The sequence below is a fragment of the Hyperoodon ampullatus genome (genome assembly GCF_949752795.1).
Source record: "Hyperoodon ampullatus genome assembly, contig: scaffold_228, whole genome shotgun sequence".
In the NCBI taxonomy this organism is placed as follows: Eukaryota; Metazoa; Chordata; class Mammalia; order Artiodactyla; family Ziphiidae; genus Hyperoodon; species Hyperoodon ampullatus.
Window position 1 is genome coordinate 490,953 of NW_027640668.1, and position 11,942 is coordinate 502,894.

Genomic DNA, 11,942 nt, shown 5'->3' on the forward strand with positions numbered 1-11,942 from the left:
AGCTACTCTCTCATTGGTTCTCCCTCTTCCCTTTCATCCTCTGCCAAATTGGAAACCTGTGCGAACCAGGAGGTTAAAGGGGCTGTCTCTCCAAGTTGGGAGGTTGATAGTAAAGCAGATGGAAAGTCAAACCGGAGCACCAGGAGAGGGACTATTCGTTGAGTTTTAGAAACCTTTCGTATTCACAGTGTGTCCATTCTCTAGGTTTCCCGTACATGTTATAACTGTAGTAATATTCCCTTCAACCTGGAGAGTTGGGACCCATGGAATGGGTGCCATGCATTATTGCTTTAAAGGGTCTGCATTTGCTCACCCAATGTCACCAATCCTCTCAGTCCCAAGTGTCCAGCCTTATGCCACATCCAGCTGTCATTGTAGATAGGGTCATTCCAGGTTTCCTCAGAGACCCTGAAGGAATTGTAAAGAATTTCCCAGTTTTTTTTGTTTTGTTTTTGAAATTCCTTTTTATAGTGGGTTTGAGCTGATTCTCGCTGCCATGTTTATGCCAGTCTAGACACACTTGATTCCCTTACGTAGACATATCAATACATAGGTTTTAAGATTCTTACTAGTCAGATATATTCCTCTGCGGGAAATATGGGGTTTTGAGTCCCTTTCACTGATGAAGGTGTATGTCTTGTCTATTCCATAGTTGGTTTTTCGAACAGTACCTGTGATTATATCAAACTCTGGTTTTATGCATCACCCCACCTCTCCTTCCCCCTTAAGCAGGCATAAGAGTGTTTTCTAAATGTGAGACACTGTTCTCTTTCCTAACTCAGTTCAAGTGTAGCCATGTTTACAGGATCTTCATATGTGACATCTTATGATAAGTTTCTTTTTCTCTGTGACTTATTTCACTTAGAATCATCGTACCTGAATCCACCCATTTTGCTGCTACTGGTCTTATGACATTGATTTCATGGCTGAGGGATATTCCATCGTACATATGTCCCACCATTTTTTGAACCATTTTTATATTTCCTGGGATATTTAAGGTGTACCCAAGTTGAGGTCCTTGTAAGCAGTGAAGCCCTAAATTTTGGGGTGGCTCTGTCTTATTGATTTTCAGTTTTCCCAAGGTATATTCCCTATACTGGAAGTGCCCTTGGCTCTGTAGCTCTGTTGTTTACTTGTTTTAGGGAACACAATGCACTCCTCCAGAGAGGCAGTTGGCAATTTACATCCCGCCCATCAGCATAACAAGGCTCCCTGTTCTCCAGGGCCTGTCTTGCCTTTCTGGTTTTTACACATTTTGTGGATGTCCCTTTTGACCGGTGGGAAGTGATACTTCTTTGTAGTGCAGATTTGCATTTCCCGCTTGCTTGCTTGGGCCAAAAAGAGCGTATGCGTTTTCTCCTGAATATATTCAGGAGAAAACGCATATGCACTTTTTGGCCAAATGCATCATTTTCGAAGTTGTGTCCCTCTTCCTGTGCTTTAAAGGCGATTCCAACGTACCTCTTGTAATCTGTTTCCTGCTATTCTGCCTCGCTTTCAAGTCCGCCTCGTTGCCTTTCCTCAACAGATTTTTGGACGATAGTTGTCCTTTATTACTCGGCCAGTTTGTGAATTGCTGTGCCCCTGAGCTCCATTTTTCAACTCGTTTTTGGTGAGCTGACCGCAAGTCCAAAATTTTGGTTCAGGACCTATACTGGTTCCCGGTGGGTGGCTGAGACTTTGGTTAATTCTTCTTCCTGCCAGGAAATTACAGTGATATGTGCCCGTCCAAATGCCTAACAGCTACTCTCTCATTGGTTCTCCGTCTTCCCTTTCATCCTCTGCCAAATTGGCAACCTGTGCGAACCAGGAGGTTAAAGGTGCTGTCTCTCCAAGTTGGGAGGTTGATAGTAAAGCAGATGGAAAGTCAAACCGGAGCACCACGAGAGGGACTATTCGTTGAGTTTTAGATACCTTTCGTATTCACAGGGTGTCCATTCTCTAGGTTTCTCGTACATGTTATAACTGTATTAATATTCCCTTCAACCTGGAGAGTTGGGACCCATGGAATGGGTGCCATTCATTATTGCTTTAAAGGTTCTGCATTGGCACACCCAATCTCACCAATCCTCTCAGTCCCAAGTGTCCAGCCTTATGCCACATCCAGCTGTCTTTGTAGATAGGGTCATTCCAGGTTTCCTCAGTGACCCTGAAGGAATTGTAAAGAATTTCCCAGTTTTTTTGTTTTGTTTTTGCAATTCCTTTTTATAGTGGGTTTGAGCTGATTTTCGCTGCCATGTTTGTGCCAGTCTAGACACACTTGATTCCCTTACGGAGACATATCAATACATAGGTTTTAAGATTCTTACTAGTCAGATATATTCCTCTGCGGGAAATATGGGGTTTTGAGTCCCTTTCACTGAGGAAGTTGTAGGTCTTGTCTATTCCATAGTTGGTTTTTGGAACGGTACCTGTGCTTATATCAAACTCTGGTTTTATGCATCACCCCACCTCTCCTTCCCCCTTAAGCAGGCATAAGAGTGTTTTCTAAATGTGAGACACTGTTCTCTTTCCTAACTCAGTTCAAGTGTAGCCATGTTTACAGGATCTTCATATGTGATATCTTCTGATAAGTTTCTTTTTCTGTGTGACTTATTTCACTTAGAATCATCGTACCTGAATTCACCCATTTTGCTGCTACTGGTCTTATGACATTGATTTCATGGCTGAGGGATATTCCATCGTACGTAAGTACCACAATTTTTTGAACCATTTTTATACTTCCTGGGGTATTTAAGGTGTAGCCAAATTGAGGTCTTTGTAAGCAGTGCAGCCCTAAATTTTGGGGTGGCTCTGTCTTATTGATTTTCAGTTTTCCCAAGGTATATTCCCTAGACTGGAAGTGCCTTTGGCTCTGTAGCTCTGTTGTTTACTTGTCTTAGGGAACACAGTGTACTCATCCAGAGAGGCAGTTGGCAATTTACATCCCGCCCATCAGCATAAAAAGGCTCCCTGTTCTCCAGGGCCTGTCTTGCCTTTCTGGTTTTTACACATTTTGTGGATGTCCCTTTTGACCCGTGGGAAGTGATATTTCATTGTAGGGCAGATTTGCATTGCCCGCTTGCTTGCTTGCCCAAAAAGGGCATATGCGTTTTCTCCTGAATATATTCAGGAGAAAACGCATGCGCCCTTTTTGGCCAAGTGCATCATTGTCGAAGTTGTGCCCCTCTTCCTGTGCTTTAAAGGCGATTTCAACGTACCTCTTGAAATCTGTTTCCTGCTATTCTGCCTCGCATTCAAGTCCGCCTCGTTGCCTTCCCTCAACAGATTTTTGGAGGATTGTTGTCCTTTATTACTCGGCCAGTTTGTGAATTACTGTGCCCCTGAGCTCCATTTTTCAACTCGTTTTTGGTGAGCTGACCGCAAGTGTAAAATTTTGGTTCAGGACCTATGCTGGTTCCCGGTGGGTGGCTGAGACTTTGGTTAATTCTTCTTCCTGCCGGGAAGTTAGAGTGATATGTGCCCGTCCAAATGCCTAACAGCTACTCTCTCATTGGTTCTCCCTCTTCCCTTTCATCCTCTGCCAAATTGGCAACCTGTGCGAACCAGGAGGTTAAAGGGGCTGTCTCTCCAAATTGGGAGATTGATAGTAAAGCAGATGGAAAGTCAAACTAGAGCACCAGGACAGAGACTATTCTTTGTGTTTTAGAAACGTTTCGTATTCACAGTGGATCCATTCTCTAGGTTTCCAGTACATGTTATAACTGTAGTAATATTCCCTTCAACCTGGAGAGTTGGGACCCATGGAATGTGTGCCATGCATTATTGCTTTACTGGGTCTGCATTTGCTCACCCAATCTCACCAATCCTCTAAGTCCCACGTGTCCAGCCTTATGCCACATCCAGCTGTCATTTTAGAGAGGGTCATTCCAGGTTTCATCAGAGACCCTGAAGGAATTGTAAAGAATTTCCCAGTTTTTTTGTTTTGTTTTTGAAATTCCTTTTTATAGTGGGTTTGAGCTGATTCTCGCTGCGATGTTTGTGCCAGTCTAGACACACTTGATTCCCTTACAGAGACATATCAATACATAGGTTTTAAGATTTTTACTAGTCAGATATATTCCTCTGCGGGAAGTATGGGGTTTTGAGTCCCTTTCACTGAGGAAGGTGTAGGTCTTGTCTATTCCATAGTTGGTTTTTGGAACGGTACCTGTGCTTATATCAAACTCTGGTTTCATGCATCACCACACCTCTCCTTCCCCCTTAAGCAGGCATAAGAGTGTTTTCTAAATGTGAGACACTGTTCTCTTTCCTAACTCAGTTCAAGTGTAGCCATGTTTACAGGATCTTCATAAGTGATATCTTATGATAACTTTCTTTTTCTGTGTGACTTATTTCACTTAGAATCATCGTACCTGAATCCACCCATTTTGCTGCTACTGGTCTTATGACATTGATTTCATGGCTGAGGGATATTCCATCATACGTAAGTACCACAATTTTTTGAACCATTTTTATATTTCCTGGGATATTTAAGGTGTACCCAAGTTGAGGTCCTTGTAAGCAGTGCAGCCCTAAATTTTGGGGTGGCTCTGTCTTACTGATTTTCAGTTTTCCCAAGGTATATTCCCTAGACTGGAAGTGCCCTTGGCTCTGTAGCTCTGTTCTTTACTTGTTTTAGGGAACACAATGCACTCCTCCAGAGAGGCAGTTGGCAATTTACATCCCGCCCATCAGCATAACAAGGCTCCCTGTTCTCCAGGGCCTGTCTTGCCTTTCTGGTTTTTAAACATTTTGTGGATGTCCCTTTTGACCGGTGGGAAGTGATACTTCTTTGTAGTGCAGATTTGCATTTCCCGCTTGCTTGCTTGGCCAAAAAGGGCGTATGCGTTTTCTCCTGAATATATTCAGGAGAAAACGCATACGCCCTTTTTGGCCAAATGCATCATTGTCGAAGTTGTGTCCCTCTTCCTGTGCTTTAATGGCGACTCCAACGTACCTCTTGAAATCTGTTTCCTGCTATTCTGCCTCGCTTTCAAGTCCGCCTCGTTGCCTTCCCTCAACAGAGTTTTGGACGATAGTTGTCCTTTATTACTCAGCCAGTTTGTGAATTGCTGTGCCCCTGAGCTCCATTTTTCAACTCGTTTTTGGTGAGCTGACCGCAAGTCCGAAATTTTGGTTCAGGACCTATACTGGTTCCCGGTGGGTGGCTGAGACTTTGGTTAATTCTTCTTCCTGCCGGGAAATTAGAGTGATATGTGCCCGTCCAAATGCCTAACAGCTACTCTCTCATTGGTTCTCCCTCTTCCCTTTCATCCTCTGCCAAATTGGCAACCTGTGCGAACCAGGAGGTTAAAGGGGCTGTCTCTCCAAGTTGGGAGGTTGATAGTAAAGCAGATGGAAAGTCAAACCGGAGCACCAGCAGAGGGACTATTCGTTGAGTTTTAGAAACCTTTCGTATTCACTGTGTGTACATTCTCTAGGTTTCTCGTACATGTTATAACTGTAGTAATATTCCCTTCAACCTGGAGAGTTGGGACCCATGGAATGGGTGCCATGCATTATTGCTTTAAAGGGTCTGCATTTGCTCACCCAATCTCACCAATCCTCTCAGTCCCAAGTGTCCAGCCTTATGCCACATCCAGCTGTCGTTGTAGATAGGGTCATTCCAGATTTCCTCAGAGACCCTGAAGGAATTGTAAAGAATTTCCCAGTTTTTTTGTTTTGTTTTTGCAATTCCTTTTTATAGTGGGTTTGAGATGATTCTCGCTGCCATGTTTATGGCAGTCTAGACACACTTGATTCCCTTATGGAGACATATCAATACATAGGTTTTAAGATTCTTATTAGTCAGATATATTCCTCTGCGGGAAATATGGGATTTTGAGTCCCTTTCACTGAGGAAGGTGTAGGTCTTGCCTATTCCATAGTTGGTTTTTGGAGCGGTACCTGTGCTTATATCAAACTCTGGTTTTATGCATCACCCCACCTCTCCATCCCCCTTAAGCAGGCATAAGAGTGTTTTCTAAATGTGAGACAATCTTCTCTATCCTAACTCAGTTCAAGTGTAGCCATGTTTACAGGATCTTCATAAGTGATATCTTATGATAAGTTTCTTTTTCTGTGTGACTTATTTCACTTAGAATCATCGTACCTGAATCCACCCATTTTGCTGCTACTGGTCTTATGACATTGATTTCATGGCTGAGGGATATTCCATCGTATGTAAGTACCACAATTTTTTGAACCATTTTTATATTTCCTGGTATATTTAAGGTGTACCCAAGTTGAGGTCCTTGTAAGCAGTGCAGCCCTAAATTTTGGGTGGTTTTGTCTTATTGATTTTCAGTTTTCCCAAGGTATATTCCCTAGACTGGAAGTGCCCTTGGCTCTGTAGCTCTGTTGTTTAATTTTTTTAGGGAACACAATGCACTCCTCCAGAGAGGCAGTTGGCAATTGACATCCCGCCCATCAGCATAACAAGGCTCCCTGTTCTCCAGGGCCTGTCTTGCCTTTCTGGTTTTTACACATTTTGTGGATGGCCCTTTTGACCGGTGGGAAGTGATACTTCTTTGTAGTGCAGATTTGCATTGCCCGCTTGCTTGCTTGGCCAAAATGGGCGTATGCGTTTTCTCCTGAAAATATTCAGGAGAAAACGCATACGACCTTTTTGGCCAAGTGCATCATTGTCGAAGTTGTGCCCCTCTTCCTGTGCTTTAAAGGCGATTCCAATGTACCTCTTGAAATCTGTTTCCTGCTATTCTGCCTTGCTTTCATGTCCGCCTCGTTGCCTTCCCTCAACAGATTTCTGGACGATAGTTGTCCTTTATTACTTGGCCAGTTTGTGAATTGCTGTGCCCCTGAGCTCCATTTTTCAACTCGTTTTTGGTGAGCTGACCGCAAGTCCAAAATTTTGGTTCAGGAACTATACTGGTTCCCGGTGGGGGGCCGAGACTTTGGTTAATTCTTCTTCCTGCCAGAAAATTACAGTGATATGTGCCCGTCCAAATGACTAACAGCTACTCTCTCATTGGTTCTCCCTCTTCCCTTTCATCCTCTGCGAAATTGGCAACCTGTGCGAACCAGGAGGTTAAAGGGGCTGTCTCTCCAAGTTGGGAGGTTGATAGTAAAGCAGATGGAAGGTCAAATCGGAGCACCAGGAGAGGGACTATTCGTTGAGTTTTAGAAACCTTTCGTATTCACAGTGTGTCCGTTCTCTAGGTTTCCCGTACATGTTATAACTGTAGTAATATTCCCTTCAACCTGGAGAGTTGGGACCCATGGAATGTGTGCCATGCATTATTGCTTTAAAGGGTCTGCCTTTGCTCACCCAATGTCACCAATCCTCTCAGTCCCAAGTTTCCAGCCTTATGCCACATCCAGCTGTCGTTGTAGATAGGGTCATTCCAGGTTTCCTCAGAGACCCTGAAGGAATTGTAAACAATTTCCCAGTTTTTTTTGTTTTGTTTTTGAAATTCCTTTTTATAGTGGGTTTGAGCTGATTCTCGCTGCCATTTTTATGCCAGTCTAGACACACTTGATTCCCTTACGGAGACATATCAATACATAGGTTTTAAGATTCTTACTAGTCAGATATATTCCTCTGCAGGAAATATGGGGTTTTGAGTCCCTTTCACTGAGGAAGGTGTAGGTCTTGTCTATTCCATAGTTGGTTTTTGGAACAGTACCTGTGATTATATCAAACTCTGGTTTTATGCATCACCCCACCTCTCCTTCCCCCTTAAGCAGGCATAAGAGTGTTTTCTAAATGTGAGACACTGTTCTCTTTCCTTACTCAGTTCAAGTGTAGCCATGTTTACAGGATCTTTATAAGTGACACCTTATGATAAGTTTCTTTTTCTCTGTGACTTATTTCACTTAGAATCATCGTACCTGAATCCACCCATTTTGCTGCTACTGGTCTTATGACATTGATTTCATGGCTGAGGGATATTCCATCGTACGTAAGTCCCACAATTTTTTGAACCATTTTTATATTTCCTGGGATATTTAAGGTGTACCCAAGTTGAGGTCCTTGTAAGCAGTGCAGCCCTAAATTTTGGGGTGGCTCTGTCTTATTGATTTTCAGTTTTCCCAAGGTATATTCCCTAGACTGGAAGTGCCCTTGGCTCTGTAGCTCTGTTCTTTACTTGTTTTAGGGAACACAATGCACTCCTCCAGAGAGGCAGTTGGCAATTTACATCCCGCCCATCAGCATAACAAGGCTCCCTGTTCTCCAGGGCCTGTCTTGCCTTTCTGGTTTTTACACATGTTGTGGATGTCCCTTTTGACCGGTGGGAAGTGATACTTCTTTGTAGTGCAGATTTGCATTTCCCGCTTGCTTGCTTGGCCAAAAAGAGCGTATGCGTTTTCTCCTGAATTTATTCAGGAGAAAACGCATACGCACTTTTTGGCCAAATGCATCATTTTCGAAGTTGTGTCCCTCTTCCTGTGCTTTAAAGGCATTCCAACGTACCTCTTGTAATCTGTTTCCTGCTATTCTGCCTCGCTTTCAAGTCCGCCTCATTGCCTTTCCTCAACAGATTTTTGGACGATAGTTGTCCTTTATTACTCGGCCAGTTTGTGAATTGCTGTGCCCCTGAGCTCCATTTTCCAACTCGTTTTTGGGGAGCTGACCGCAAGTCCAAAATTTTGGTTCAGGACCTATACTGGTTCCCGGTGGGTGGCTGAGACTTTGGTTAATTCTTCTTCCTGCCGGGAAATTACAGTGATATGTGCCCGTCCAAATGCCTAACAGCTACTCTCTCATTGGTTCTCCCTCTTCCCTTTCATCCTCTGCCAAATTGGCAACCTGTGCGAACCAGGAGGTTAAAGGGGCTGTCTCTCCAAGTTGGGAGGTTGATAGTAAAGCAGATGGAAAGTCAAACTGGAGCACCAGGACAGGGACTATTCTCTGTGTTTTAGAAACGTTTCGTATTCACAGTGGGTCTGTTCTCTAGGTTTCCCGTACATGTTATAACTGTAGTAATATTCCCTTCAACCTGGAGAGTTGGGACCCATGGAATGGGTGCCATGCATTATTGCTTTACAGGGTCTGCATTTGCTCACCCAATCTCACCAATCGTCTCAGTCCCAAGTGTCCCTCCTTATGCCACATCCAGCTGTCATTGTAGATAGGGTCATTCCAGGTTTCATCAGAGACCCTGAAGTAGTTGTAAAGAATTTCCCAGTTTTTTTTTTGTTTGTTTTTGAAATTCCTTTTTATAGTGGGTTTGAGCTGATTCTCACTGCCATGTTTATGCCAGTCTAGACACACTTGATTCCCTTACGGAGACATATCAATACATAGGTTTTAAGATTCTTACTAGTCAGATATATTCCTCTGCGGGAAATATGGGGTTTTGAGTCCCTTTCACTGAGGAAGGTGTAGGTCTTGTCTATTCCATAGTTGGTTTTTGGAACGGTACCTGTGCTTATATCAAACTCTGGTTTTATGCATCACCCCACCTCTCCTTCCCCCTTAAGCAGGCATAAGAGTGTTTTCTAAATGTGAGACACTGTTCTCTTTCCTAACTCAGTTCAAGTGTAGCCATGTTTACAGGATCTTCATAAGTGATATCTTATGATATGTTTCTTTTTCTCTGTGACTTATTTCACTTAGAATCATCGTACCTGAATCCACCCATTTTGCTGCTACTGGTCTTATGACATTGATTTCATGGCTGAGGGATATTCCATCGTACGTAAGTACCACAATTTTTTGAACCATTTTTATATTTCCTGGGATATTTAAGGTGTACCCAAGTTGAGGTCCTTGTAAGCAGTGCAGCCCTAAATTTTGGGGTGGCTCTGTCTTATTGATTTTCAGTTTTCCCAAGGTATATTTCCTAGACTGGAAGTCCCCTTGGCTCTGTAGCTCTGTTCTTTACTTGTTTTAGGGAACAGAATGCACTCCTCCAGAGAGGCAGTTGGCAATTTACATCCCGCCCATCAGCATAACAAGGCTCCCTGTTCTCCAGGGCCTGTCTTGCCTTTCTGGTTTTTACACATTTTGTGGATGGCCCTTTTGACCGGTGGGAAGTGATACTTCTTTGTAGTGCAGATTTGCATTGCCCGCTTGCTTGCTTGGCCAAAATGGGCGTATGCGTTTTCTCCTGAAAATATTCAGGAGAAAACGCATACGACCTTTTTGGCCAAGTGCATCATTGTCGAAGTTGTGCCCCTCTTCCTGTGCTTTAAAGGCGATTCCAATGTACCTCTTGAAATCTGTTTCCTGCTATTCTGCCTTGCTTTCATGTCCGCCTCGTTGCCTTCCCTCAACAGATTTCTGGACGATAGTTGTCCTTTATTACTTGGCCAGTTTGTGAATTGCTGTGCCCCTGAGCTCCATTTTTCAACTCGTTTTTGGTGAGCTGACCGCAAGTCCAAAATTTTGGTTCAGGAACTATACTGGTTCCCGGTGGGGGGCCGAGACTTTGGTTAATTCTTCTTCCTGCCAGAAAATTACAGTGATATGTGCCCGTCCAAATGACTAACAGCTACTCTCTCATTGGTTCTCCCTCTTCCCTTTCATCCTCTGCGAAATTGGCAACCTGTGCGAACCAGGAGGTTAAAGGGGCTGTCTCTCCAAGTTGGGAGGTTGATAGTAAAGCAGATGGAAGGTCAAATCGGAGCACCAGGAGAGGGACTATTCGTTGAGTTTTAGAAACCTTTCGTATTCACAGTGTGTCCGTTCTCTAGGTTTCCCGTACATGTTATAACTGTAGTAATATTCCCTTCAACCTGGAGAGTTGGGACCCATGGAATGTGTGCCATGCATTATTGCTTTAAAGGGTCTGCCTTTGCTCACCCAATGTCACCAATCCTCTCAGTCCCAAGTTTCCAGCCTTATGCCACATCCAGCTGTCGTTGTAGATAGGGTCATTCCAGGTTTCCTCAGAGACCCTGAAGGAATTGTAAACAATTTCCCAGTTTTTTTTGTTTTGTTTTTGAAATTCCTTTTTATAGTGGGTTTGAGCTGATTCTCGCTGCCATTTTTATGCCAGTCTAGACACACTTGATTCCCTTACGGAGACATATCAATACATAGGTTTTAAGATTCTTACTAGTCAGATATATTCCTCTGCAGGAAATATGGGGTTTTGAGTCCCTTTCACTGAGGAAGGTGTAGGTCTTGTCTATTCCATAGTTGGTTTTTGGAACAGTACCTGTGATTATATCAAACTCTGGTTTTATGCATCACCCCACCTCTCCTTCCCCCTTAAGCAGGCATAAGAGTGTTTTCTAAATGTGAGACACTGTTCTCTTTCCTTACTCAGTTCAAGTGTAGCCATGTTTACAGGATCTTTATAAGTGACACCTTATGATAAGTTTCTTTTTCTCTGTGACTTATTTCACTTAGAATCATCGTACCTGAATCCACCCATTTTGCTGCTACTGGTCTTATGACATTGATTTCATGGCTGAGGGATATTCCATCGTACGTAAGTCCCACAATTTTTTGAACCATTTTTATATTTCCTGGGATATTTAAGGTGTACCCAAGTTGAGGTCCTTGTAAGCAGTGCAGCCCTAAATTTTGGGGTGGCTCTGTCTTATTGATTTTCAGTTTTCCCAAGGTATATTCCCTAGACTGGAAGTGCCCTTGGCTCTGTAGCTCTGTTCTTTACTTGTTTTAGGGAACACAATGCACTCCTCCAGAGAGGCAGTTGGCAATTTACATCCCGCCCATCAGCATAACAAGGCTCCCTGTTCTCCAGGGCCTGTCTTGCCTTTCTGGTTTTTACACATGTTGTGGATGTCCCTTTTGACCGGTGGGAAGTGATACTTCTTTGTAGTGCAGATTTGCATTTCCCGCTTGCTTGCTTGGCCAAAAAGAGCGTATGCGTTTTCTCCTGAATTTATTCAGGAGAAAACGCATACGCACTTTTTGGCCAAATGCATCATTTTCGAAGTTGTGTCCCTCTTCCTGTGCTTTAAAGGCATTCCAACGTACCTCTTGTAATCTGTTTCCTGCTATTCTGCCTCGCTTTCAAGTCCGC